This window comes from Mesoplodon mirus (assembly GCF_964341445.2).
Source record: "Mesoplodon mirus genome assembly, chromosome: 11".
Taxonomy (NCBI): domain Eukaryota; kingdom Metazoa; phylum Chordata; class Mammalia; order Artiodactyla; family Ziphiidae; genus Mesoplodon; species Mesoplodon mirus.
Window position 1 is genome coordinate 26,684,744 of NC_138987.1, and position 25,372 is coordinate 26,710,115.

General features: G+C 43.2%; 1 long non-coding RNA gene across 1 annotated transcript in view; it reads left to right on the plus strand.

Moving 5' to 3' along the window:
• The window catches only part of LOC309811655, a 69,163-nt gene extending 46,297 nt beyond the window's left edge, over positions 1–22,866 (plus strand). Inside the window, exon 3 of the long non-coding RNA XR_014295224.1 lies at positions 22,298–22,866. This is a non-coding gene — a long non-coding RNA (uncharacterized lncRNA). The remainder of the gene's footprint in view (positions 1–22,297) is intronic.
• Positions 22,867–25,372: the final 2,506 nt, after the last annotated feature.

Consider the following 25,372-nt stretch of genomic DNA (forward strand, 5'->3'; position numbering starts at 1 on the left):
GCACCTGAGCACACTAGGGCTCTGATCTGACTCCCACCCACCTACCAGACATATCCCTTGACATTCTCTTCCTTGATTTCAGGCTCCAAAAACACCAAGATGCTTTCAGGCTGATGCAACTAACAATTCCATGTTTTAGTGGATTAAAGCAAAATTCACTTCTCATGAGTGTTACATGTCAGCTGCAAGCTAGCAAAAGGACTCTGATCATCACAGAGGTTCAGCCCTCTGGACTGATCAAGGCTCCATCTCAAAACATGCTCTGTGGTGGCTGAGGCAGGAAAAAGAGAGTACAGCAAATCATGCACTGGCTCTTAAAGCTGCTGCCCAGAGGTACCATGTCACTCATTCACTTTTTTTTTTTTGAGGTACGCGGGCCTCTCACTGTTGTGGCCTCTCCCGCTGCGGAGCACAGGCTCCGGACACGCAGGCTCAGCGGCCATGGCCCATGGGCCCAGCCGCTCCGTGGCATGTGGGATCTTTCCGGACCGGGGCACGAACCTGTGTCCCCTGCATCGGCAGGCGGACTCTCAACCACTGCTCCACCAGGGAAGCCCCCGGTATGACTTTTGATGTAGGCATTCTTCTTATTTGCATTGGACATATAGGAAGCTGAGGCACAGAGAGGTTAAGCGATTTGTCCAAGCTCACACAGAGGTAATTGGCAGAGCTGGGGTTTAAACCCAGGGAGTCAGACTCCAGGGCCAGGGCTTTCAGCTATTGTGCAGTATTATCACAGTGTTTCTTCATTTATAACCTACTGGATACAGAGCTCTCTGTGATGGGACCAGATGGGTTAGTCTGGATTTAACAAGGACAACACTGGCTGATCTATTGCATGGAATAAGCTCTTTATAGTTCAGTGAATATCTAAGTGTGTGTGTATCTGTGATTAAATCTCAAACACAGTACAATTCTGGTGTTATATCCAGTTCCTCTTTGCTAGGACTTCGGTGAAACTTTTATTTGATAGGGCCATGAAAATTGTCTCTGTTCTGGTTCTAATTCAATGCTATTCTGTGTCCTGTGATGATCCACATCCCACATTAACCTATGTAGTTTTGTTTGTTCATTTATTCATGCCTTCATTAAACCAGTTAATAAATATTTATTGAACCCTACTAAGTGCCAGGCATTGTTGTAGATACTGAGGACATGGAATTGAGCAAAACAGATTCCTGCCCTGTACAGTCTACATTCTAGTGGGAAGAGTCAGATAATAGACAAATAAACGAGTGATAAGTGCTAGGGAGAAAAATTAAGCAGGGAAGGGAGATACAGAATGCCAAGGGAAAGAGGCGTTGCTTATTTACACTGGGAAGCTAGAGATAAATTCTTGAGAGAGTGCTCGAGAAGGTAAGGAGGTGAGTTGTGCAGACATCTGTGACAGAGAATAGCATGTGCAAAGGCCCAGTGGTGGGAACGAGGGTGTTGGGTTTGAGGAGCATCAGGGAAGCCAGTGTGGCTGGAGCAGAGACAGTGAGGCAGAGAATACTGGGACAGAGAGGACGGCGGGGAAGTGAGAGTGGAGGGATCACTTAGGGCCTCGAAGGCCACTATGAGGCCTTTCGAATTCATTTTGAGTGAGAGGGCGCCTCTGGAGGGCGTTCAGCAGCCGAGTCACAATCTGTGAGTGGCATTTAGGCTGCCATGTGGTGCACAGGAAAACCAAATGCTCACCAAGAGGGGGTGGTTGAATAAATTATAGCACAGTCAAACCACGGATTAAGCCATTACAAAGATCAACTTAGGCTTGCCGCTTGATTTGGAGGGAATTCCATGAGGAAACTCTGAGTGAAAAGCCAAAATGCAGGAAAGCATGCACAACATCCTATTTTTATAAGGGCTTTCACCACTTTCCATATGCAATATAAGCATGTATTTATTGAAACAATTATGGACGCATGGAGGAAATGATGGGAAGATGCATACTACTACAGATCATTCACAGGGGCTACATAGTTAAGAGGGGGTAATATTTGCAAGGGTTGGGGAGAGAATAAGAAGGGAGATGCCAAGTTAAAAAGATGATTGCTTTAAAAAAAAACCAGTATATACGATATATAAAATAGATAAACAACAAGGACCTACTGTATAGCACAGGGAACTATAGTTAATATCTTGTAAAAACCTATAATGGAAAAGAATCTGAAAAAGAATATATATATATATATAAAACTGAATCACTTTGCTGTACACCTGAAACTATTACAACACTGTAAATCAACTATACTTCAATTTTAAAAAATCACAGTGTGTCTGAATTGATCACATTTAAGCATTTATGGAAAAACAATGAGTGTATGCAAGTGAATTTGTAGATATATATTGTATAAGTGTATATATGGTATATAGATAAGAAGTTTATTGAAGTATAATTAATTTACAATATTGTGTTAGTTTTAGGTATACAGCAAAGATATTCAGTTATATATATATATTTTTTTCAGATTATTTTCCATTATAGGTTATTACAAGATCTTGAATGTAGTTTCCTGTGCTATACTGTAAATCCTTCTTGCTTATTTATTTATTTAAATAGATGTTTATTGGAGTATAATTGCTTCACAATACTGTGTTAGTTTCTGTTGCACAACAAAGCGCATCAGCCATATGCATACACATGTCCCCGTATCCCTTCCCTCTGGAGCCTCTCTCCCATCCTCCTTATGCCACCCTTCTAGGTCATCACAAACCACAGATCCAATCTCCCTGTGTTATGTGGTTGCTTCCCACCAACTATCTACCTTACATTTGGTAGTGTATATATGAAAATGCTACTCTCTCACTTCGTCTCAGCTTACCCTTCCCCCTTCCTGTGTCCTCAAGTCCATCCTCTATGTCTGCATCTTTATTCCTGTCCTGCCCCTAGGTTCATCAGAACTTTTTTTTTTTTTTAGATTCCATATGTATGTCTTAGCATACGGTATTTGTTTTCTTTTTCTGACTTACTTCACTCTGTATGACAGACTCTAGGTCCATCGACCTCACTACAAACAACTCAATTTCGTTTCTTTCTATGGCTGAGTAATATTCCATTGTGTATATGTGCCACATCTTCTTTATTCATTCATCTGTCGATGGATATTTAGGTTGGTTCGATGTCCTGGCTATCGTAAATAGTGCTGCAATGAACATTGTGGTACATGTCTCTTTTTGAATTACGGTTTTCTCAGGGTATATGCCCAGTAGTGAGATTGCTGGGTCATATGGTAGTTCTATTTTTAGTTTTTTAAGGAACCTCCATACTGTTTTCCATAGCGATTGTATCAATTTACATTCCCACCAACAGTGCAGGAGGGTTCCCTTTTCACCACACCCTTTCCAGCATTTATTGTTTCTAGATTTTTTGATAATGGCCATTCTGACTGGTGTGAGGTGATACCTCATTGTAGTTTTGATTCGCATTTTTCTAATAATTAGTGATGTTGAGCATCTTTTCATGTGACTCTTGGCCATCTGTATGTCTTCCTTGGTGAAATGTCTATTTAGGTCTTCCACCCATTTTTTAGCTGAATTGTTTGTTTTTTTGATATTAAGCTCCATGAGCTATTTGTATATTCTGGAGATTAATCCTTTGTCTGTTGTTTCATTTGCAAATAGTTTCTCCCATTCTGAGGGTTGTCTTTTTGTCTTGTTTATGGTTTCCTTTGCTGTGCAAAAGCTTTTAAGTTTAACTAAGTCCCATTTGTTATTTTTGTTTTTATTTCCATTACTCTAGGAGATGGGTCAAAAAAGATCTTTCTGTGGTTTATGTCAAAGAGTGTTTTCCTCTCAGATTTTTATAGTGTCTGGTCTTACATTTAAGTCTTAATGCATTTAGAGTTTATTTTTGTGTATGGTGTTAGAGAGTGTTCTAATTTCATTCTTTACATGTAGCTGTCCAGTTTTCCCAGTACCACTTATTGAAGAGGCTGTCTTTTCCCCATTGTATGTTCTTGCCTCCTTTATCATAAATTAGGTGCCCATATGTGTGTGGGTTTATCTCTGGGCATTCTATCCTGTACCATTGATCTATATTTCTGTTTTTGTACCAATACCATACTGTCTTGATTACTGTAACTTTGTGGTATAGTTTAAAGTTGGGGAGCTGATTCCTCCAACTCTGTTTTTCTTTCTCAAAATTGCTTTGGCTATTCGGGTCTTTTGTGTTTCCATACAAATTGGGAAATTTTTTGTTCTAGTTCTGTGAAAAATGCCATTGGTAGTTTGATAGGGATTGCATTGAATCTGTAGTTTGCTTTGGGTAATATAGTCATTTTCACAATATTGATTCCTCCAATCCAAGAACATGTTATATTTCCCCATCTGTTTATGTCATCTTTGATTTATTTCATCAGTGTTTTATAGTTCTCTGAGTATACATCTTTTGCCTCCTTAGGCAGTAAATGAGAGTGTTTCCTTAATTTCTCTTTCTGATTTTTCATTGTTGGTGTATAGGAATGCCAGAGATTTCTGCGCATTACTTTTGTATCCTGAAACCTTACCAAATTCATTGATTAGTTCTAGTAGTTTTCTGGTGGGTTTAGGATTTAGGATCCAAACACCTTTAGGATTTTCTATGTATAGTATCATGTCATTGGCAAACAGTGACAGGTTTACTTCTTCTTTTCCAATTTGTATTCCTTTTATTTCTTTTTCTTCTCTGATTGCTGTGGCTAGGACTTCCAAAACTAAGTTGAATAAGAGTGGCGAGAGTGGACATCCTTCTCTTGTTCCTGATCTCGGTGGAAATGCTTTCAGTTTTTCACCATTGAGTATGATGCTTGCTCTGGGTTTGTCATATATGGACTTTATTATGTTGAGGTAGGTTCCCTCTATGCCCATTTTCTGGAGAGCTTTTGTCATAAGTGGGTGTTGAATTTTGTCAAAAGCTTTTTCTGCATCTATTGAGATGATCATACGTTTTTTTCCCTTAATTTGTTAATGTGGTGTATCACATTGATTGATTTGTGTATATTGAAGAATCCTTGCATCCCTGGGATAGCTACCACTTGATCATGGTGTGTGATCTTTTAAATGTCCTCTTGGATTCTGTTTGCTAGTATTTTGTTCAGGATTTTTCATCTATTTTCATCAGTAACATTGGCCTGTAGTTTTCTTTTTTTGTGATATCTTTTTCTGGTTTTGGTATCAGGGTGACGGTGGCTTTGTAGAATGAATTTCGGAGTGTTTCTCCCTCTGCAATTTTTTGGAAGAGTTTGAAAAGGGTCAGTGTTAGCTCTTCTCTAAATGGTTGATACAATTCACCTGTGAAGCCATTTGGTCCTGGACTTTTGTTTGTTGGAAGATTTTGTAATTACGGTTTTAATTTCATTACTTGTGATAGGTCTGTTTATATTTTCTAATTCTTCCTGGTTCAGTCTTGGAAAACTGTACCTTTCCAAGAATTTGTCCATTTCTTCACGGTTGTCCATTTTATTGGCATATAGTTGTTTGTAGTGTTCTCTTATAATCCTTTGTATTTCTGCAGTGTCGGTTGTGATTTCTCCTTTTTCATTTCTAATTTTATTGATTTGTGTCCTCTCCCTTTTTTTCTTGATGAGTCTGGCTAAGGGTTTATCAATTTTGTTTATCTTCTCAAAAAAACAGCTTTTAGGTTTATTGATCTTTGCTATTGTTTTCTTTGTTTCCATTTCATCTATTTCTGCTCTGATCTTTATGATTTCTTCCTTCTACTGACTTTGGGTTTTCTTTGTTCTTCTTTCTCTAGTTGTTTTAAGTGTAGGATTGGATTGTTTATTTGAGATTTTTCTTGCTTCTTGAGGTGAGATTGAATTGCTCTAAACTCCCCTCTTAGAACTGCTCTTGCTGTGTCCCATAGGTTTTGGGTTGTCATGTTCTTGTTCTCATTTCTTTCTATGTATTTTCAAATTTCTTCTTTGATTTCTTCAGTGATCTCTTGGTTATTTAGTAGCACACTGTTTAGCCTCCATGTATTTGTGTTTTTTTCAGATTTTTTCCTATAATTGATTTCCAGTCTCATACATTGTGGTTAGGAAAGATGCTTGGTATGATTTCAATTTTCTTCAATTTTCCGAGGCTTGATTTGTGACCCAAGATGTGATCTATCCTGGAGAATGTTCCATGTGCACTTGAGAAAAAAGTGTATTCTGCCACTTTTGGGTGGAAAGTTCTATAAATATCAATTAAATCTATCTGGTCTATTGTGTCATTTAAAGCTTGTGTTTCCTTATTTATTTTCTGTTTGGATGATCTGTCCATTGGTGTAAGTGGGGTGTTAAAGTCCCCTACTATTATTGTGTTACTGTCAATTTCTCCTTTCATTGTTGTTAGCATTTGCCGTACGTATTGACTTGCTCCTACGTTGGGTGCGTAAGCATTTATAATTGTTATATCTTCTTCTTGGATTGATCCTTTGGTCATTATGTAGTGTCCCTCCTTATCTCTTGTAACATTTTTTATTTTAAAGTCTTTTATCTGATATGAGTATTGCTACTCCAGCTTTCTTTTGATTTCCATTTGCATGGAATAATTTTTTCCATCCATTCACTTTCAGTCTGTATGTGTCCCTAGGTCTGAAGTGGGTCGCTTGTAGACAGCATATATATGGGTCTTGTTTTTGTATCCATTCAATCGATATGTATGTTCCTATTACCATTTTCTTAATTGTTTTGGGTTTGTTTTTGTGGATCTTTTTCTTCTCTTGTGTTTCCTGCCTAGAGAAATTTCTTTAGCATTTGTTGTAAAGCTGGTTTGGTGGTGCTGAATTCTCTTAGCTTTTGCTTCTCTGAAAAGCTTTTGACTTCTCCATCGAATCTGAATGAGATCCTTTCTGGGTAGAGTAATCTTGGTTGTAGGTTTTTCTTTTACATCACTTTAAGTATATCCTGCCCCTCCCTTCTGGCCTGTGGAGTTTCTGCTAAAAAATCAGCTGATCACCTTATGGGGATTCCTTTGTATGTTATTTTTTGTTTTTCCCTTGCTGCTTTCAATATTTTTTCTTTGAATTTAATTTTTTTTAGTTTGATTAATATGTGTCTTGGTGTGTTTTTTCTAGGGTTTATCCTGTATGGGACTCTCTGTGCTTTCTGGATTTGGGTGACTATTTCTGTTTCCATGTTAGAGAAGTTTTCGACTATAATCTTTTCTAATATTTTCTCAGACATTTTCTTTTTCTCTTCTTCTTCTGGGACCCCTATAATTTGAATCTTGGTGCATTTAGTGTTGTCCCAGAGGCCTCTGAGATTATCTTCTTTTCACTGTTTTTTCTTTATTCTGCTCCTCGGCAGTTATTTCCACCATTTTGTCTTGCAGCTCACTTTTTCGTTCTTCTGCTTCAATTATTCTGTTATTGATTCCTTCTAGGGTATTTTTCATTTCAGTTATTGTGTTGTTCATCTCTGTTTGTTTGTTCTTTAGTTCTTCTAGATCTTTGTTAAACATTTCTTGTATTTTCTCAATCCGTGCCTCCATTCTATTTCCAAGATTCTGGATCATCTTTACTATCATTACTCTGAATTCTTTTCAGGTAGATTGCCTATTTCCTCTTCATTTATTTGGTCTTGTAGGTTTTTACCTTGCTCCTTCATCTGTGACATATTTTTGTGCCATCTTATTATTATTTTTATTTTTAATGAGTGGGATTGTGTTCCTGTCTTACTGCTTGTTTGGCCTGAGGCTTCCAACACTGGAGTTTGTAGGCTATTGGGTAGAGCTGGGTCTTGGTGCTGCAATGAGGAACTCTGTGAGACCTCACTCCAATGAATATTCACTGGGGTCTGAGGTTGTCTTTTAGTCCAGTGATTTGGACTTTGAGCTCCCACCACAGGAGTTTTGGCCCAACCCCTAGCTCACGAACCAAGATCCTGCAAGCTGCATGGGGAGGAAAAAAAAAAAAAGAGAGAACAATAACAAAGTAAAAAATAGACTAGGAAACTAACAGATATGTTAGAAAGAATATAATAGTAAAAATATAGATGAATTAACAACTGGAAGGTATATCAGTACCACAACAGTAAAAAAAAAGGAGGAGGGAAAAGAAATTTAAAAAATGGGGGAAATGGACTTGGCTGTGGAGGGTGGGGCCTAAGCAAGGGTGAGGTTTGGGCAGTAGATGGGCCTATGTTTAGGACCCACAGGGCTGGAAAAGGTGCTGGGGGCTGTGCAGGGTGGGGCTTAGGCTCAAGGAACAGAAGGGACCCAGACTGCCCCCCACCCTTGGTCTCAGAGGACAGGGGACCTCACCTGGGAGCCCAACAGGCTTCCTGGCCTCGAGCCCCTCCGCTCCTCTCCTGCCCCTCCCAGAGCACCCCTCCCGCCTGCCTCTCCAGTTCTCCCCTCGGCCTCCTTCTTATGCTCCCAAGGACCCATGTGACCTGGAGGGGGTTTGGAGGGCAGGGGATTTGCCTGAGAGTTCAGTAGGCTCCCCGGGCCCAAGTGGGCTGGGCTATCACCCTCCACTTCTTTCCCACTCCTCTCGGAGGGCCCCCTGCCTGCCTCTCCTACTCTCCCAAGCCTCAGGGGCACCGATCTTGTCTGGACCCCATTTCTCCTCCCCCCTCAGTCCCCCTACTTCCTACTGCTTCACTATAGGGTTCCTCCCATCTCCTTGGGCATCAGAGTCCCCCACCAGTGGCCGGCAGGTGCCCTAGTTGTGGGGAAACTCTAATTCCACATTTTCCCACACCGCCATCTTGGCTGCACCTCCTTGCTTATTTATTTTACATATAATAGTTTGGATCCATTAATCCCATACTCCTAATTTATTCCTTCCTCCTCCCTTTTCCCTTTGGTAATCATAAGTTTGTTTTCTAAGCCCATGAGTCTGTTTTTGTATATATATTCATTTGTATTATTTTTTAGGTTCCACATATAGGCGATACCATATGATATTTTTCTTTGTCTGACTTACTTCACTTAGTATGACATTCTCTAGGTCCATCCATGTTGCTGCAAATGGTAATATTTTGTTCTTTTTTATGGCCGAGCAATATTCCATCATATATCTATATCTATATATCTATATCTATACCTATATCTATATCACACCTTCTTAAACCAATTGTCTGTCAATGGACACTTGGGTTGTTTCCATTTCTAGGCTATTGTAAATAGTGATGCTATGAATATTGGGGTGAATGTATCTTTCTGAATTAGAGTTTTCATGTTTTCCACATATACATCCAGGAGTGGCATTGCTGGATCATATGGCAACTCTATTTTTAGTTTTTTTTTTTTTTTTTTTTCAGTACACAGGCCTCTCACTGTTGTGGCCTCTCCTGTTGCGGAGCACAGGCTCTGGACACGCAGGCTCAGCGGCCATGGCTCATGGGCCCAGCTGCTCCGCGGCATGTGGGATCTTCCCAGACCAGGGCATGAACCCATGTCCCCTGCATCAGCAGGCAGACTCTCAACAACTGCGCCACCGGGGAAGCCCTATTTTTAGTTTTTTAAGGAACCTCCATACTGTTCTCCATAGTGGCTGCACCAATTTACATTCCTGCCAACAGTGTAGGAGGTTAAGAAGAAATTTTAATGTAAATGTGGCATCAATCCTACAGCACAAGCATGACTATTCACTTTCACACAGGGAAACTGAGGCTTGGTGAGTTTGGTGGCTTCCAAGGGCCACACAGCCATGTATCAAGTGCACGGGAGAAATTCTCAGAGGTCTAACTCTACAGCCTGCATGTCTTCTTCTTCCCCACATTATTCATTCCTGTGATTTATTTCCCTTCTCCTAAAAGAGAGTAACTTTCCTTAGCAAAAATGGAAAGAGCAACCACTTGCAGGATTTTAGAGATAACACATTTTCTGAAAGTTCTGAACTCTGGAAAAGCACTTCAGTCCCAAATTCAGAGCTGCAGGGAATGTGGCATTCACAAAAGGGGTTTCCACAACATTTAGAAAAATATTGTTGGTGAGATAACTGCCCTGCCATGGGGAATGAAAGGAGATGAACTGGAAATTCTTCACCCTGGAAAAAATGAATTGCCCATTTGGAAGGAAAACCAAAAGAAAGAAAGCCCTATTTTGAAAAACAAAATAAAGCAAAACAAAACAGAAAATGACAGGTGTTGGTGAGAATGTACAGAAATAGGAATACTTGTGCCCTGCTGGTGGGAATGTAAAATGGTGCAGCCACAATGCAAAACAATATGACAGTTACTCAAGAAACTTAACATAGAATTACCATATGATCCAGCAACTCTGCTGCTGGGTATGTAACCAAAAGAATCTAAAACAGGGTGTCAAAGAGATATTTTCTGCTCTCAGCAGCATTATTTACAATAGCCAAAAGGTGGAAGCAACCCAAGTGTCTATTATCAGATGAGTGGATAAACAAAATGTGGTATATACATCTATTGGAATATTACCCAGCGCTAAAAAAGGAAGAAAATTCTGACACATGGTATACCATGCATGAACTTTGAAGACATTATGCTTAGTGAAATAAGCTGGACACACAAGGGACAAATACTATGTGATTCCACTTGTATGAGGTCCTTAGAGGAGTCAAATTCATAGAGACAGAAGGTAGAATGGTGTTTGCCAGGGGCCGGGCCGAGGGAGTATGGACAATTAGTCTTTAACGGGCATGGAATTTCAGTTTAGGCTGATAAAAAAGTCTAGAGATAGATGGTAGTGAGGAATGCACAACAATGTGAATGTACATAATGTCATTAAGCTGTATACACTTAGATATGGTTAAAATGGTGAATTTCATGTTACTTAAATTTTACCACAATTAAAAGAAAGAAAAACAAGAAAGGAAGCCCTGTGTGACTGAAAATCCACTATTCACAGTGGTTGGGGTCCCGTGAAGACTGTATCTGGGAGAACTTGCCCGAGCTTATGGCTGCCTCCTCTTGGAACCATTTATACAGTGTGGTCCAACCTCTCACAGCATCAGTTACCCTGGTGTTCCTTCCCCCATTCCAGTCTCACAACCTAATGAAGTGCGCCCAGATCTGGAAGCTCCTAGGGAAGGATGGATGATGGTGGCCATCGGTCACAGAGACCAGGACGTGAAGATGGCCTCACTGCGAAGCCTCACCTTCAGAGGGAACTTGGTAGAGCCAGGAAAATGCCAGAAGCATGCTCTGGCAGAAGGAGGGGTATGGAACTCAGATGCAAGCAGAGGTAATAATCACACTGGAGTTTCCAAAGTTATCCAAGACTCCGCTTCAATGCCAGTTGTATTTAACCTTCTTTTAGACTTTTTGCCACCCCCTCTTAAGCCTGTTTGAGATAAACCCACCTCCCCAAGGAAGAGAGAAAATCATTTAGCTTGACTGAAAGCAGCAGGATGTCACCAAAGCACCTGAGCTGTAGCTGTCTGCCAGCCTGGTTTAAGACTGTGATCTTCAGTCAGGAGAAAGAGCCATCAGCATCTTTCAGGGTTTCATTTCAAGTGCTTTGTCCGGTAAGGGGCAGCCTTTCTCCTTAACCAGCTTCTTACATCATGTCCCTTAAAGGAAGAGGATGTTCCATGTCCGGCGTGTGTGAGCACCTGGCAGACGACTGTCAGCGCTGACCGCACTTTGCAAAGCGGACATCACCTGCTGAGGCAGAACATGTCTCCACGGGGAACCTGCCTTCTGTCAGGACAGCCAGTGGAAGAGAGGGGTTGGCGCTGAAGATCCAGGACGCTTTGGCTGCTGGGAGGAGGGAGAGGCAGTAGCAAGTCCAGAACTCGGTGGCGTTCCCTCTGGGGAACCGTGTGGCTGGACAGGAGCTACTGCTTAACCTGTAGGGAAAAAGACTTACCTGTGGGCAAGGGCAGGTGGAAAAAGAGCCACTTCCACATGTGATGGAGCATTCACAGCTACAGGTGTTCTGTTCCTTGACTGTGCACAGTCTCCCAGCCCTAACTCTATCTGGGCTGTGAGGCAGAACTGTTGGGCTTTTGATTGTCCTCCTGGCCTGGCTCCCTTGTACTGCTGACCTGCGAATGTGAAGCTGAGGTCTGAGCCTGCTCTTCCCATGAGGTCCTGACTCTGCCTTGCTCACTAGGACTCTTTCTTGCTGCCATCAATTCCTTAGGAGCCAGACCACCTGGGTTCAAATCCCACATCCCTAGGCCTGAGGGTTGACCAAAGAGCAACTCCTGGGGGCGAGGGCAGGCTGGGTGTGCTCTGAGGCCCCCGCGGCGCTGGGCAGAGGTGGGCCCACCCTGCTCCATCGTCTGGGAGCTGACCCAAGTCCGCCTGCTGTTGATTTCCCTGGTTGGCTTAGTTAATTCATCCCACATGTTTCCTCGCTGGCTGGTGATAGGAAACTCCAGTGTCAGGTTGCGCCTGAGACGGAGTCAGAGCGGCTTCCCCTGACATCTCTGTGATCCTGGGCAGATGTGCATCCAGGGCAGGGCAGCATGACCACCGGGCCACGGAAAGCCTGCGCCAGAATGAAGCGCATGCGTGGGCTGAAGGGCTCACCAGGCACCTTCGGAAGGGCGCTCTGTGTGTTAAACCTTCTAGCATTTGAGGACGGAGCAGCCCAGGCCATGTGGTCCACCTGTGGCAGCACAGACCTTTGTTCCTGGTTGCTGCCTTGCTGTTGTGAGTACAGATTTTTATAAGTCCCATCAAGTGCAAGTGCAGCTTTACACACACTGCCATCTTTTATCTACTATGCTCACTGAATCTTGCAAAGTGGGTCAGTAATAGCCTCACTCTCATTTTACCAAGGAAGAAACTGGGATCCCGAGAAGCCAGGTAGCTTTCTTCTAGTCACCCAGCCAGGAAGCAGCAAAGCCTTGAACTTGTAGACGGTGCACTTTCCTCGTACTGCAGAGATGTGGGTCGATTTTGAAGAGCCAAGAGAGGGGGTGAGAGGGAGACAGACAGAGACAGAGAGAGCGCTGAGGGATCCAGGAGGATCCAGTAGAGGGTCTCCGCCTGGCTCTTGCCTCTGTCCAGCTGGCCTGTCCTCACTTGGTCATGCACCAACTCCCATGGAAGATTCAAAGTCCAGTGTAGCTGTCACCACCACTGAGAAGCCTTCCTAACTACAACCCTGTGCCCTAGCTGCCCTTAAATAAAATTCATCATGCCGCTAGTGTAGTTTGAAGCTGCTTCTGTAGTTGTGATGTTTTGGGCTCATTGATTGTTTAAGGATTTGCCTTCTCTACAGATATGTGGGCCTCCTGAGTGCAGGGACTAGGTCTATCACCTTTGATTTAATAGTACTTAGTAAAATACTAGTGTAGAGCAGAAATTCAATCAAGATTAGGGGAAGGAAGGAAGGGAGTAAGAGAGGGAAGGAAGGAGGAGAGAGGAAGGAATAAAGGAAGGAAGGAAGGAAGGAACCCAACCTAGTTGGCCTTTTCTGTAGTTACAAACTCAAAAGAAATCTTCAAAGTGCATGAGCCGCTCAGTGGGACCGCATCACATCAGAGGAGGTTTTTCTGGTCTTAACGGTCTGCTCTCCCCCCCGGGCCCCCACCTCCTTCCACACACACTCACACTCACACACACTCACTCACACTCACACTGCCACAGCTTCAACTGTGAGGAACACAATCAATTTTAATAGGCCTCATTTCCTTTCCCCTCAAAACTTAGAGAAATTTAATGAAATTCCCTTTAATTTCTCTTTAGCGAAACTTGTGGGTGACATTTCAATTATTCAGGCCCATTTATAGGTCTATAACCATCATTCCTCTCTTTTTGTTTCCTCCTCTGGGAAGCATTACTGTTTATGCATAAAAGTGTGTGTGTCTGTGTAGCATCAAGAAATAATTTTTTTTTTCAAAACTGGTTTCTTAAAGCATCTTTGAAACTTTTCCCCTGTTACTTCTTTTCTAAAATAGAAGCTGTGGTCAAAACCTGCAGGAGAAATAAAATCCTTGGGATTAGAAATAGTGTTAGTTGTAAGCACATACTGTCATTTCTATAAGTCATGTCTCAAGACAAGCTCAAGTGGGTTCGAATGTTTATCGTGGTTCTCATGCTGGCATTCGAATCCATCTATCTGTAAGTGAGCAGAAAACACTGCCTAGTTCATGATCGTACCGTTTCAACATTCTATGTTCTAGGCATTACTCTAAATTCTAATGCTGTGGTAAGATAGACATGATCATTGGCTTCATGATACTTTCATTCTGTGATGAGAAAAACTTTTGTGAAAGCAGAAATAAGCAAAGAAACAGATACATGCAATAATTAGGAAGTGCGATAAGTGCTCTTAAGACATAATCTTAGGACCAAGACAGAAGATCGTGGATGTGGGTGACCTCTCTCAAATTAGGTGGACAGGAAGGCTGCTGTGAGCTGAGGCCAGAAGAACAAGGAAAGGAGAGTTCAAGATCCAGGAACAGCATGTGCAAAAGGCCTGGGGTATAAAAGAGCTTAGTATGTTCTAGCCAGTAAGTCTGTAACCAGATGACTAAAGCAGAGGTGGCATTGGTGAGATGGGAGAAGGATGAAGTGGCCAGACCATGACCTTGTGGGCTGGGGCAAAGCAACTGAATTTCATCCAAAGTTCAGTGGAACGTCATTGAGTGTTCTAAACCAAGGAGTGACATGGGCCATTTTATATGTTAAGAAGCTCTGTGGTGAGTGGAGGGGGTGGGAAACATGGAAGTTAGGGGTCCTGCTAGGAGGCTGAAAGGAGAATCCAGAGGAGTGTGAACGAGGACCCAGAAAGACTAATGACGATGACTACAGCCCATAGCTCCATGGCACTTGCTCTGTGCCCTGTGCTGCGTGCTCTGTAGACGCTGACAGAGTTAATCCTCATAACACTCCTGTGGGATCAGTTCTACTTACTACCTCCATTTGACAGATTAGGAAACTGGGGCACAGACAAGTTAAATAACTTGCCAAGGTCATACACCACTTAGTAGGTGTAGAGCAGGGATACGCATGCTGGCAGCCTGGCTGACAGCTAAGAGATGATGGTTGGAGGGAGAAGTGACCCTGCGTGACGACTTAGTGGGCAGGTGGGTAAAGGAGAGAGAGGCACCAGGGAGGCGGTGACTTGGACACTGGGGTAGATGGTGCTGGAGCAAGCATAAGTCCATCTTTCATCTGTGCTACAGACAGAACAGCAACCTAGAAGGGCCCACCCTACCACTTGTGTGGCACTGAGAGAACCCCTTGGAATCCCGTTTCCCAGTTTGATCTGTGCAGACCGGGGTTTCCCAGCCAGGGTTGGCACGCGTACGTGTCACATGAAAATTTCACTGGAATGTCACTGGGATTACATATCCCTGCCCTTCTGACCTCCCAGGGATATCGTGAACATCAGATGAGATAATGAGAGGCAGCCTGGAGGAGTGAGAAGACAGAAGGCTTGAGTTGAAGTTCCCTCCCTGTCTTTGTACCCTTGTGGGAAGTCATCTAATGTCACTGTACCTCAGTTTCCCCATGGTGAACTAGGGACTAAAACACCCTATCCAAGAAACAAAAAGGCTGGTGTCTCTGAAATGCTGTGGTTGAGGGGAACAGTGGTGATAAATGAGGCTGAAGTGACCATATCATATAAGACACGTAGAGTTTGACTTTATTTTAGGTGTAAAAGAAACCATTGGAGGATTTGAAGCGGGAGATGACATCATTTGAATTAATTTCTTGAAGACCCTTCTTGCTATTGGCTGGAGACAGGGACTGAGGTGGAGCAAGCTTGGGGAGGACAACACTAGTTAAGAGCCAGTCATCCAGACCAGAGGTGCAGAGGGGGCGGAGAGAGTTTGGGATACACTTTGAGGACAAAGGCAAAAGGACCATTGATGGAGTAGATGTGGGTAATGAGAGAAAGCAAGAAGCTGAGAAAGACATATGTTTTGACTGGATATAAGGAAGCTCTCGAATTAAATAAACTCTTTGCTTCAGAGTCTCATAAATCTGAGTTGTCTTGTGAAATGGCAATCAACAGGGACCTTTTATGTGTCCACCTCCAGGGTAGTTCAGCCATCAACGTCAGCAAGACCTACTCAGAACAAGAGTTTGGGCAGCGAGAGATGGACCAAAGAAATAAGAAAAGTTGTGGAGTAGAAGTGGGAAGACTGTTCCAGCTTCTTTTCCTCTTGTCTTTTCATTGAGATGATTACTAACATCTCTTCATATCTGTGGGCAAAGCCAGAAGTGAAGAAAAAAGCCCGGAAATGTTGATCCTTACATCCATTTCAATTTCCCTTCCCCTGTCATTTCCGGGAGTAACCCACCACGTGGGGTCATGGAGGAGCAGAGAATGGAAGACGGTGGAGAAACAGTAGGGCAGGCGGGAGAGGAAGCCAGAATATACACTCAAGAGAGGAAGAGGAGCGAGGGAGTTCACTTCTTTATGCCCCTCTTCCAACCTCACATATCGTGGCTTGGGGTTACTTTTACATCCGCAATGGATGACCGAATTGAAAGACGTACACCGAGAAGAAGTGCTGACGTGAAAAGACTCCAGAACGTCATCCCTCCAGCCTTGCTACTCTGCCCCAAGTTAACCCCGAAACAAGAAAACAGGCTTTAGTGGAGCACTTATTACAAGGTTTCATAATCTCCTATTTGACAGCAGCTGGTGGTAAAAAGTGTGGAGTCTACCAGATCTGATTATTCAACAGATGGTTCTGTTTTCAAATTTACTCCAAATGTTCAGATGCTTTTTCATTAAATTCATATTTCCCATCTGATACTACCCCTGGGGCTGAGCTTTAATCTGGGCTGTAGTTTGTAAGTTTTTAAAGTTTTCTTTGAATCTCCCAATAGAAAGAGAATTCCCAAACACTAGAGGCATCCCAGGGGCCAGACGATGACTGCACATGAATACAGGAGGATTGTTCCCCGGGGCAAGTCTTGCCTCAATCAAACCTCCTGCCAGAGGTGGACTCAGATATGCCTTATTTGGAGAAGCCTCAAAACCCAGTTCAAATGACCTTGAGATCTGAACAGAGTGTTCCTTTCCTGGGGCAGCACATGTTAGCACATCAAAATTCTTAGTAGCAAATTAAAACTCCTTTAGCAGAGAATAAAGGCACTAAGTTACTGTGTTACTGGCCCATTATGTGTCTCTAATTGTGTCACCTCACTCCTCAGTGGGGTTTTATGTTCATTATTTCCAGGTCTTTTACCCACTGCTGCACAGTAATGGTCTTCCTATTCTTTCCCTCCACTCCAGCTGCCTACAGCTGTCAGCCACCCACTCTGGCTTTGCCTTTCTAGTGTTTTCATCTTCCTGCCAGCGTTAGGAAATTTAATTCAGAACAAAAAATTGTTCCCCGAGCCTCCTTTTCTTTATGAATTTCTGGTTTCTTCCATCATTTAGAATCCTCCCCAGTTCTCCGAGTACCTCTTCCTAGAGATGTCCAATATGGCCTTTGCTCTGCCCAAGTGCATGTTCCTTGTGGACACAGGAAGGAGAACAAAAGCTTCAGAAGGTGGGATGTGCTCCAGAGCTAGGGCAGTGCTAGGGAGAGAGAGGGCTGGTTTGGAGATCCGGTCCTGAGTCTCTGTGTGGCACATCTCTAGGGACCACTATTCACAGAGAAAATAAGGTGGCTGGTGACTTCTGCAGCTATAAGGTAATGAAGCTGAGGGCCCCTGGAGATGTACAAAGCAATGGCCCTCCCACCAATGAGCTCTGGGAATTGGACCATTTACTTCCCATCTCCAGGGTTCCATTCTCTCATCTGACGAAGATGCTTTGTATGTAATGACTACCTAGGTCATTTCTGCTGTTGTTTTTAAGGCCACTGTAAGGAAAAGACCCACCCCCTATTCCCTGTGTGTGTACCTCTTATATAAATATCGGGCAGAAGCAGCTGCATCATTTGCGGGGCCCAGTGCAAAATGAAAATGTTCACTGACTATTAAGAAGTTGAAGACAGTGACTGCAGAACATTAAATGAAGCATGGTGCCCTTCTGAGCGGGGGGCCTTGTGTGACTGCCCAGGTCACATGCCTATGAAGCTTGCCCTGATGCTGCTACTACCATGGTACCATGTATAGTTTACTGGGGCAAGTCATGCCCACTTGAGAAGGCATGGTTTTCTCAGAAAGGAAGGATTTCCTGAGTCAATCAAGTGAGTATAGATGGATCCTCAGATAGAAAGCCAGATACTAAAAGATACCTCCTAAGTTTCTTTGTTCTGGTTGTAGGGCCCTGGGTTGAGATGTCAAGGAACTTGTGCCACTGGAGGGTGGTGGTTTCCACATGATGCCCCCCACATAAAGGCAGGCCTGAAACTTGGAGAGGATCAGGTCTATGACCATTGAGGGCAATTAATATTTGCAAAGTGGATTCTCTAATTTTGTATCATTTTCTGGGTTTATTTCTGTACAAATGCAGGGAAAGTGTTATTCAGCAGAAGTATCCTTAGAAATACACCATGTACCATGTGGAAGAAATTCTTTGATAAATTTCTAGAGGTGGAGGATGAGATCCCAAGTGTATGTGCAAATAGCAGAAGATGGTCGCTAAACTGCTATGCATGAGACAAGGAAAGGAACTTGTGTGGCTCCTGGGGTGATGAGGTGTTAAGAGGCCACAAGGAGTGGGAAATGAGAGACGAGTGGAGGAGCATGGGCATTTGCTCCAGGGCAAGACGGTGAGATACCTACTGGCCCCAAAGGAGAACTTGGGGATAAAAAATGTTCAAGAAGGGATTTTTCACTTATTTGAAAACGTAATAGAAGCCCTCACTTCCCCTGGGCTCCTGTATAGAATCTTCAGTAGTCTAGATTGTGTGGTGCTGCGTTGTGTGTACATGTGAGTGTGCATCCTCTTTTGAGAATGTGAATAGATGCTGATTTCTGTGTTTTGTCTGATTCAGTGCAAAGGCAGAAACAGCATCTGTGAACAGGACACCTGGCGCAGAAGGGACCTGAGGCTGTAGGGTCCTGACAAGTTTCTGGACTTTCCCAGGTCGTGGTAATTGGCCACAGAGGGGACCTAGCAGGTGATTTAAAGGACTTTTTTCTAGAACAAAAGGATAGGGAGAACTTCAGCTTACATCTGCATTTTCTTTCCTTTTGTTATTCCTGAGCCTTTAGAAAAGTCTTGTTTAAACATTCCAACATGGTCTCAAGCTCCAGTACAGACTATGAAGGAAGGCTCACTTTTGGTCTACACTTGGACCAAAAGTGAAATGGGAAAGAAGGGCCCCTTTCCACCTCCTCAGGTGAGCAGGGTAGTGGCAACTGTTCTTAGTGAGAGAGATATTCCTGAGGACGGTGGATTTTGGGTATAAGCGCCATGGTTACAAGATCCAACTTCCCTACTCCCACTGGAATAGAGAGGTTATTTCTTCACTGTCATCCTTGAATCACCTAGGGTTTTCTTTTATTTAAAAAAGACATCTGGACTTCCCTGGTGGTGCAGTGGTTAAGAATACGCCTGCCAATATGGGCACACGGGTTCGAACCCTGTTCCGGGAACATCCCACATGCTGCGGAGCAACTAAGCTCGTGCGCCACAGCTACTGAGCCTGCGCTCTAGAGCCTGCGAGCCACAACTACTGAAGCCTGTGTGCCCTAGAGCCCGTGCTCGTAACAAGAGAAGCCACCACAATGAGAAGCCTGCGCACCGAAATGAAGAGCAGCCCCTGCTCGCCGCAACTAGAGAAAGCCTGCGCGCAGCAACGAAGACCCAATGCTGCCAAAAAATTAATTAATTGATTGATTAATTTTTTTAAAAAGTAAGTAAAAGAAAAGATATCTAATGTCCTTGGATCCATCTGTTGTATATTCATCTACTTCACCTGTTTGTCGTTTGGAAACCATAATAAGGGCTATATTCTGGGCAGATATATTTCTGAGCATTCTGGAATTCCATAAATCTTAAATCACACCATGATCCATGTCTGAGGAAGCTTACCCCTAAAATAGAAATGCTGTTAGAGATCCCACAGGGTTAATATTTTAAAAAGTCGATAAATGAGCAAAAATGCAATTTAGTCATTAAAATTTAAGAAACTCTGCTCGTGCTTCTCATTTACTCAGTTATGTTCTCAGAACTCATTTTCACATTGTATTTAATGTGGGCTTTGTTGAAAGCTTCTTCCATCTGTGTAAGATGCTAATTCAGGGAACCAAGTGAATGGACTCTTTGGTGTAGGGAAAAGTACCTCCCATAACAGACAATTTCTTGAGAATGGTGTTTCCGTCAGTGTTCTCAGAAATTCACAGAAACTAATTCAAATATAAGGAGAAATCTGATGGACTTGCAAAGGCAGGCAATGAGTAAACCCAGCTTACATGGACATTGGGAATGGAGAGTCACAGACTGAGGCAAGACCTCTGGAGTGATGCCTTCAGTCTCTCATTGGGCTGGATGAGAAGAACTACCTTTCAAGTTCCAGCTTTCGTCTATTTATTTTTTTCTCTGAATCTCCTTCTCCTAGATAGCATCACGTCTCTGTTGTGGTTCATGGCCAATAACCTCTATTGGCCATAGGTAGGTCTAAATTACCTATGCGGGGTGCTGGGGAGACCACTGTGCTATGCAGTGAGAGCTATGGGGGTTCAGATTTGCTTGTGGTGGTTTCACCTGCAGTTGGTGGGGTCAGAGCTGAAGCTGCGCACCTTAGGAGGTAGAGGAGCTTTATTAATTCTTGGGAAGATAATGCAGCAGCTGCTGAAGGAACCCAAATGCCATCAGGCTGAGACTGAGCAGAGACAGAAGTTGGAGAGGGGAGGATTTTTGAGTGTATGTGTTTAACTTTTTGTACTTTGAGCTTTAAAAAGGGACTTCATTTGGGGTTTAACTTTTAGGTTTTTATTTCACTAGGAATTGAATAATTAGAGGCAGTTTCTGTTACATAACTTTGGGATCGTCCTCATTGTATTAGTTGCGTTCATTGTATAACCTCTGGAAAGCTCTACTGGATCGTGTGTCTGGGCATGGCTGGAGGTGGGAAATAGACTAGAGCGTGATTCTTTGGCCCATGAGGAAATTGGTCTTAGAGGTAATAAATGTCCTCTTCCAACCTAGAGCTTTCCGGGGGCAACAGTTGAACGACTTACCTTGGAGATCCAGGAGAGCATATCAACAGTGGTAGGAATCAGAAGGTAGGGTGACTAACTGTCTTGGTTTTCCTGGGACTGAGGGGGTTCCTGGGATATGGGACTTGCAGTGCTAAAATCCTAGGTAAATCGGGACAGTTGGTCAGCCTAGCTAAAGGAGGGAGCAGACTGGCTCTGAAGCACGGCTGGGCTTTTCTCCTGGATAGCAGTGATGACAAAAATGGGGAAGAGATGGCTTCCTCTGGTCCACAGGCCTTGCTGCCTTGCAGCATGGTCATCTCAGGGTGGCTGGACTTCTGAGATGGTGGCTGGTTTTTTAAAGGGGAAAGAAAAAGCTACCAGTTGTTCTAAGATCTAGGCTTGAAAGTTCCAAAACGTGACTTCCACCACATTCCTCTGGTCAAAGTAGAGATGCAACCACCCTAACTTCAAGAGGAGAGGAAAAAGTCCCCAATTCTTGATAGGTGGAGCAGCATGTACATGCAACAAGGGAAGATGTGAAGGATGGCTATCTCTGGAGACCATCTGCTACAAATATGCTTTTGGAAATGATGAGGCACACAGGAATGTAAAATGTGAATGTAAAGACAGATTATATGCCAGGTCTATCTACCTGGAGGTAAGTAAGATAATATGTGTCCTTAAGAATTTATATTCTAGAAGGAGAGATACACACATGCAATTCAGCATGATTTATGTGTGTGTGTAAATATCACACATACATATATTTACACATATGTATATGTAAGGCACAGAAGTAGTATAGAAATTAGTGATTTTTTTCTATTTAAGGGTGGTAGAAAATAGCCAGATTTCATAAACAATCTAGGTGATTTGAGGGATGAATAGGAGTTTACGTGGTATACTAGGAGGGTTAGAACATCCCAGGCTCATGGAAATCATGTACAGAGTTTCAGGAATTCAAGAGTGCATGATTTGCACTTTAAGACCCGAGTGTGAATCGGTGCGGAGCGTGAGCTGAAGAGGAAGCAGCAGGTAGGGAGCATAACATGGAGGACCTTGTCTGCCGTGCTGTAGAACTGGTTTATTTTAAAGTGAGTGACTGAATTAATTTCAGTTATTTTAAAGCTTACTCTGACAGCAGTATATCATAGTAGTAATAACTAATACTTAATAAGTATATACTTTTGCCCAGGCACTATTCTAAATACTTTAAAGTCATTTGATATCACAAGAATCCTAAAACGAAAGTTACCATTATTATCACCCCATTTTACACTTGAGGAAATTGAGGCCCAGAGAAGACAAATCACTTGCTCAGTAACACACAGCTGGTAAAGGGCTGAGCCTAGCTTTGAACAGAGGCAGTTTGTCCCCTTAACCACTGTGCTCTATTGCCATTTACTTTATGGCAGATAATGTGGTGTCAGGAGTGGCTGGAGATGTTCCTACACCTTAGCAGACCATTGGAATAATTCGGGTGTGTTATGATATCCTGAAAAAGGGCAGCACGTGTGGAAAGAAGTGACCCAGATGAACCCCAAAGCTGTTAAGGGAACACAGATAATGGAATTCAGTGAAGAATCGTAAAGGAAGAAAACCCGAGGATGACTTCCAAGTTTTGGTTTGGGTAAGCTGATGGATGGTGGTGCCATTATCAAGATTAAGAAACAGGAGAGGATTTAGACCTGCATCTCATCCTACAGAACGTTATAGGAAAAGAATTCTTGGTCTCCCGTCTGTAAGGACTCCTTCCCATCTCTTTCACAGTGGGCATATTTTCTCCTTCAAATCACATAGATTTTACCATATCCCGGAATGCTTTCTCTGGAGCTCAGTGCTTAATAGAAATGGAATGGGTAATAAAGTTTACATTTAAAAGCACTTAAGAAAAAAAAAAAAACGAAATAGAAGAGGATAGTTTGCTTTGGAGGGAAGAGCAAAGAGCTGAGTTCTGACACTGATTTTGAAGTGCTCATAGGGCAAAGGGGCAGAGGCTTGTGGGAGGGAGCTAGACGTGGGTATAGATTCAGGGGAAGAGGAGTTGCAGGGAAGCAGTGCTTCAGGTGCCAAATGCCTGAGGAAGGTCAAGTAAGGGGAGGCATGCGGAGCTACCATTGGATCTGTGAATACAGAGGTCAGCGTGACCTTGACAAGAACAGAGCGAGTGGAGAGGCTGCTGGACGCCAGCCTGCTGTGGCTGAGCAAAGGAGGAAGTGAAATCAGCAAGGGGTGGCCTAGATTTCCAAGAACTTGCAGGGGAAGGGAGGCCGAGGGAGACATCAGGAACTCATCGAGCTGGAGGGTAGAGGGGGGCATTTTGTTGGCCTGTTTGCTCGCTTTTTTTTTTTTTTTTTTTTTTGGAGCCTGGCTGCAAGGCATGTGGGATCTTAGTTCCGCGACCAGGGATGGAACCCGATCCCCCTGCAGTGGAAGCGCAGAGTCTTAACCACTGGACCACCAGGGAAGTCCCTCCTTGCTTTTTAAAAAAAGTCTGGGTTTATTTGCTAAAGTGAGGGGATCAGAGAGAGAGAGAGGGGCTCAATATTTAGGAAGAGGAGGGGCACCACTGATGGATATAAGGGCCTGAGTAGACCAAAGGCAGGGATCAACAAAGGATTAGGCTTCGAGGACATTTCTCCTTTTAAAATGGGAGGGAAGAAGATAAGGATGTTTAGAGAAATGAGCATATTTGTAGTTGTGGCTGTGGGTTGGTAAATAGAGAAATTTCATAATAATCTCAAAGAAGTATTAGCAACCGTCATCTGCCGGAGGAGGAAAAGAGTGTTAGGATCCTGGAGTAAGACTGCAGGTTGTAAGAGCACTTTGGTAAACAAGGTGCTGGGAGGAAAGTTACACTCATGGAGGGTTCATTATGTGCAAGCACTGTGCTAGATCTCATTTCACAATAATAGTGGTAACAGTCAATAAACAACAGCTGCAGTTAGTCCCTGTGCAATTACACAAAGTTGGTGCACCATACATATTCTTGAGTGATTGCCTTTTGCTTTTTGTGGTCCAAGTGTGCAGGAAGGTCCCTCCTCCGAATGAATCAGTGAATATTAATTAACATCTACTGTGTAAAAACCTAAGGCTAGAAGCAAGGGGAGACCTCAGGAAGTTTAAGACAGTCCCTGTCTCGAGGGGCTTCCAGGATAAACGCTGAGAAAAGCAGTTGTATTAGAAACATTAGCTAGCTGTCTCTATCCTTCCTTTCCCAGTACCTCAAGAGCCTGGGGGCCAGTCCAGCATCTGGAACAGAATCCCAGAGGACTTTGACTACAATTCCACTATAGCGACTCCCAGTTCTAAGGTACCAGCTCCCAGCCATGGCTGCGGTATTGCCTGGGGTAAGGCTCCTAAATCCTTAGCACATGGGTTCTCAGTGTGGTCCTCAGCTCTGAGCAACAGTATCTCCTGGGAACCTGTCTACATGGCAAATTCTCAGGCCCCACTCAGAGCTCTGAGAGTGGGACTCAGTGATTTGTATTTTGTTCTTCCTTGTTTTAAAAAATATGGTAAAATATACACGTAACATAAAATATTCCACTTAACATTTTCAAGTGTACTTTACCATTAAACAACTTCTTATCCCCTCTGCCCCTGGCCCCTGGCAGTCACCATTCTACTCTCTGTTCTATAAATTTGAGGACTCTAAATATATATAGCGTATATATCACATTGTGTTTATCCATGCATCTGCCAGTGGACACTTAGTTTAAAACTGTTTCCACCGCTTGGCTATTGAGAAGAATGCTACTATGAGCACAGGTGAGAAAATATCTGTTCTAGCCCCTGCTTTCAAATCTTTGAAGTATAGACCTGTGATCCGTGTTTCCCCAAGCCCTCAGGAGGAGTTGATGCTCACTCAAGTTTGAGAACCACTTCTATGGACCATGACTGTCACATTCTTATCCTGAGCCCACCTCACTGTAGGGGCCGCTCTCATGCTTTGGATCCCAGTGCTCAGCACACACATGCAAACAATGTTTCTTGAAATCACCACGCTTGGTCAGAGGGTGCATGTGGGAGTGTGTAGGTATTGAAGAAGGAGGTGTCAAGAGGAAGACCAGAGAGGGGAGAAACCTTCTCCTTCTTCTCAGGTACATTGGGCTGAGTGCAGGCGGGGAACTTGGGCTAGGAAGGTACACACACTACTCAAGCTGGAATTGGCCTTGGCACCTACCCAGATCAGTGGTTTGTAACTTTTTTGGAGTGCTAGACCTCTTTGAGAATAATATTGTTAATAATAATTTTATTATCACAGTTATTTATTGAATGATTATGATGTCCCCAACACCATGTATTTTCATATGTGATCACATTTAATCCTTATCAATTGGTTCTAGTTGATGCCCATTTTCCAGATGAGAAAGATGAGGTTAAATAGCTTTTCCAAAGTCACACAGATAGTAAGCGGTCGTGTTGGGATTCAAATGGAGACTTGTTTGTCTCTAAACTCTTAAACCACTAAGTTATAGGGCTGAGTA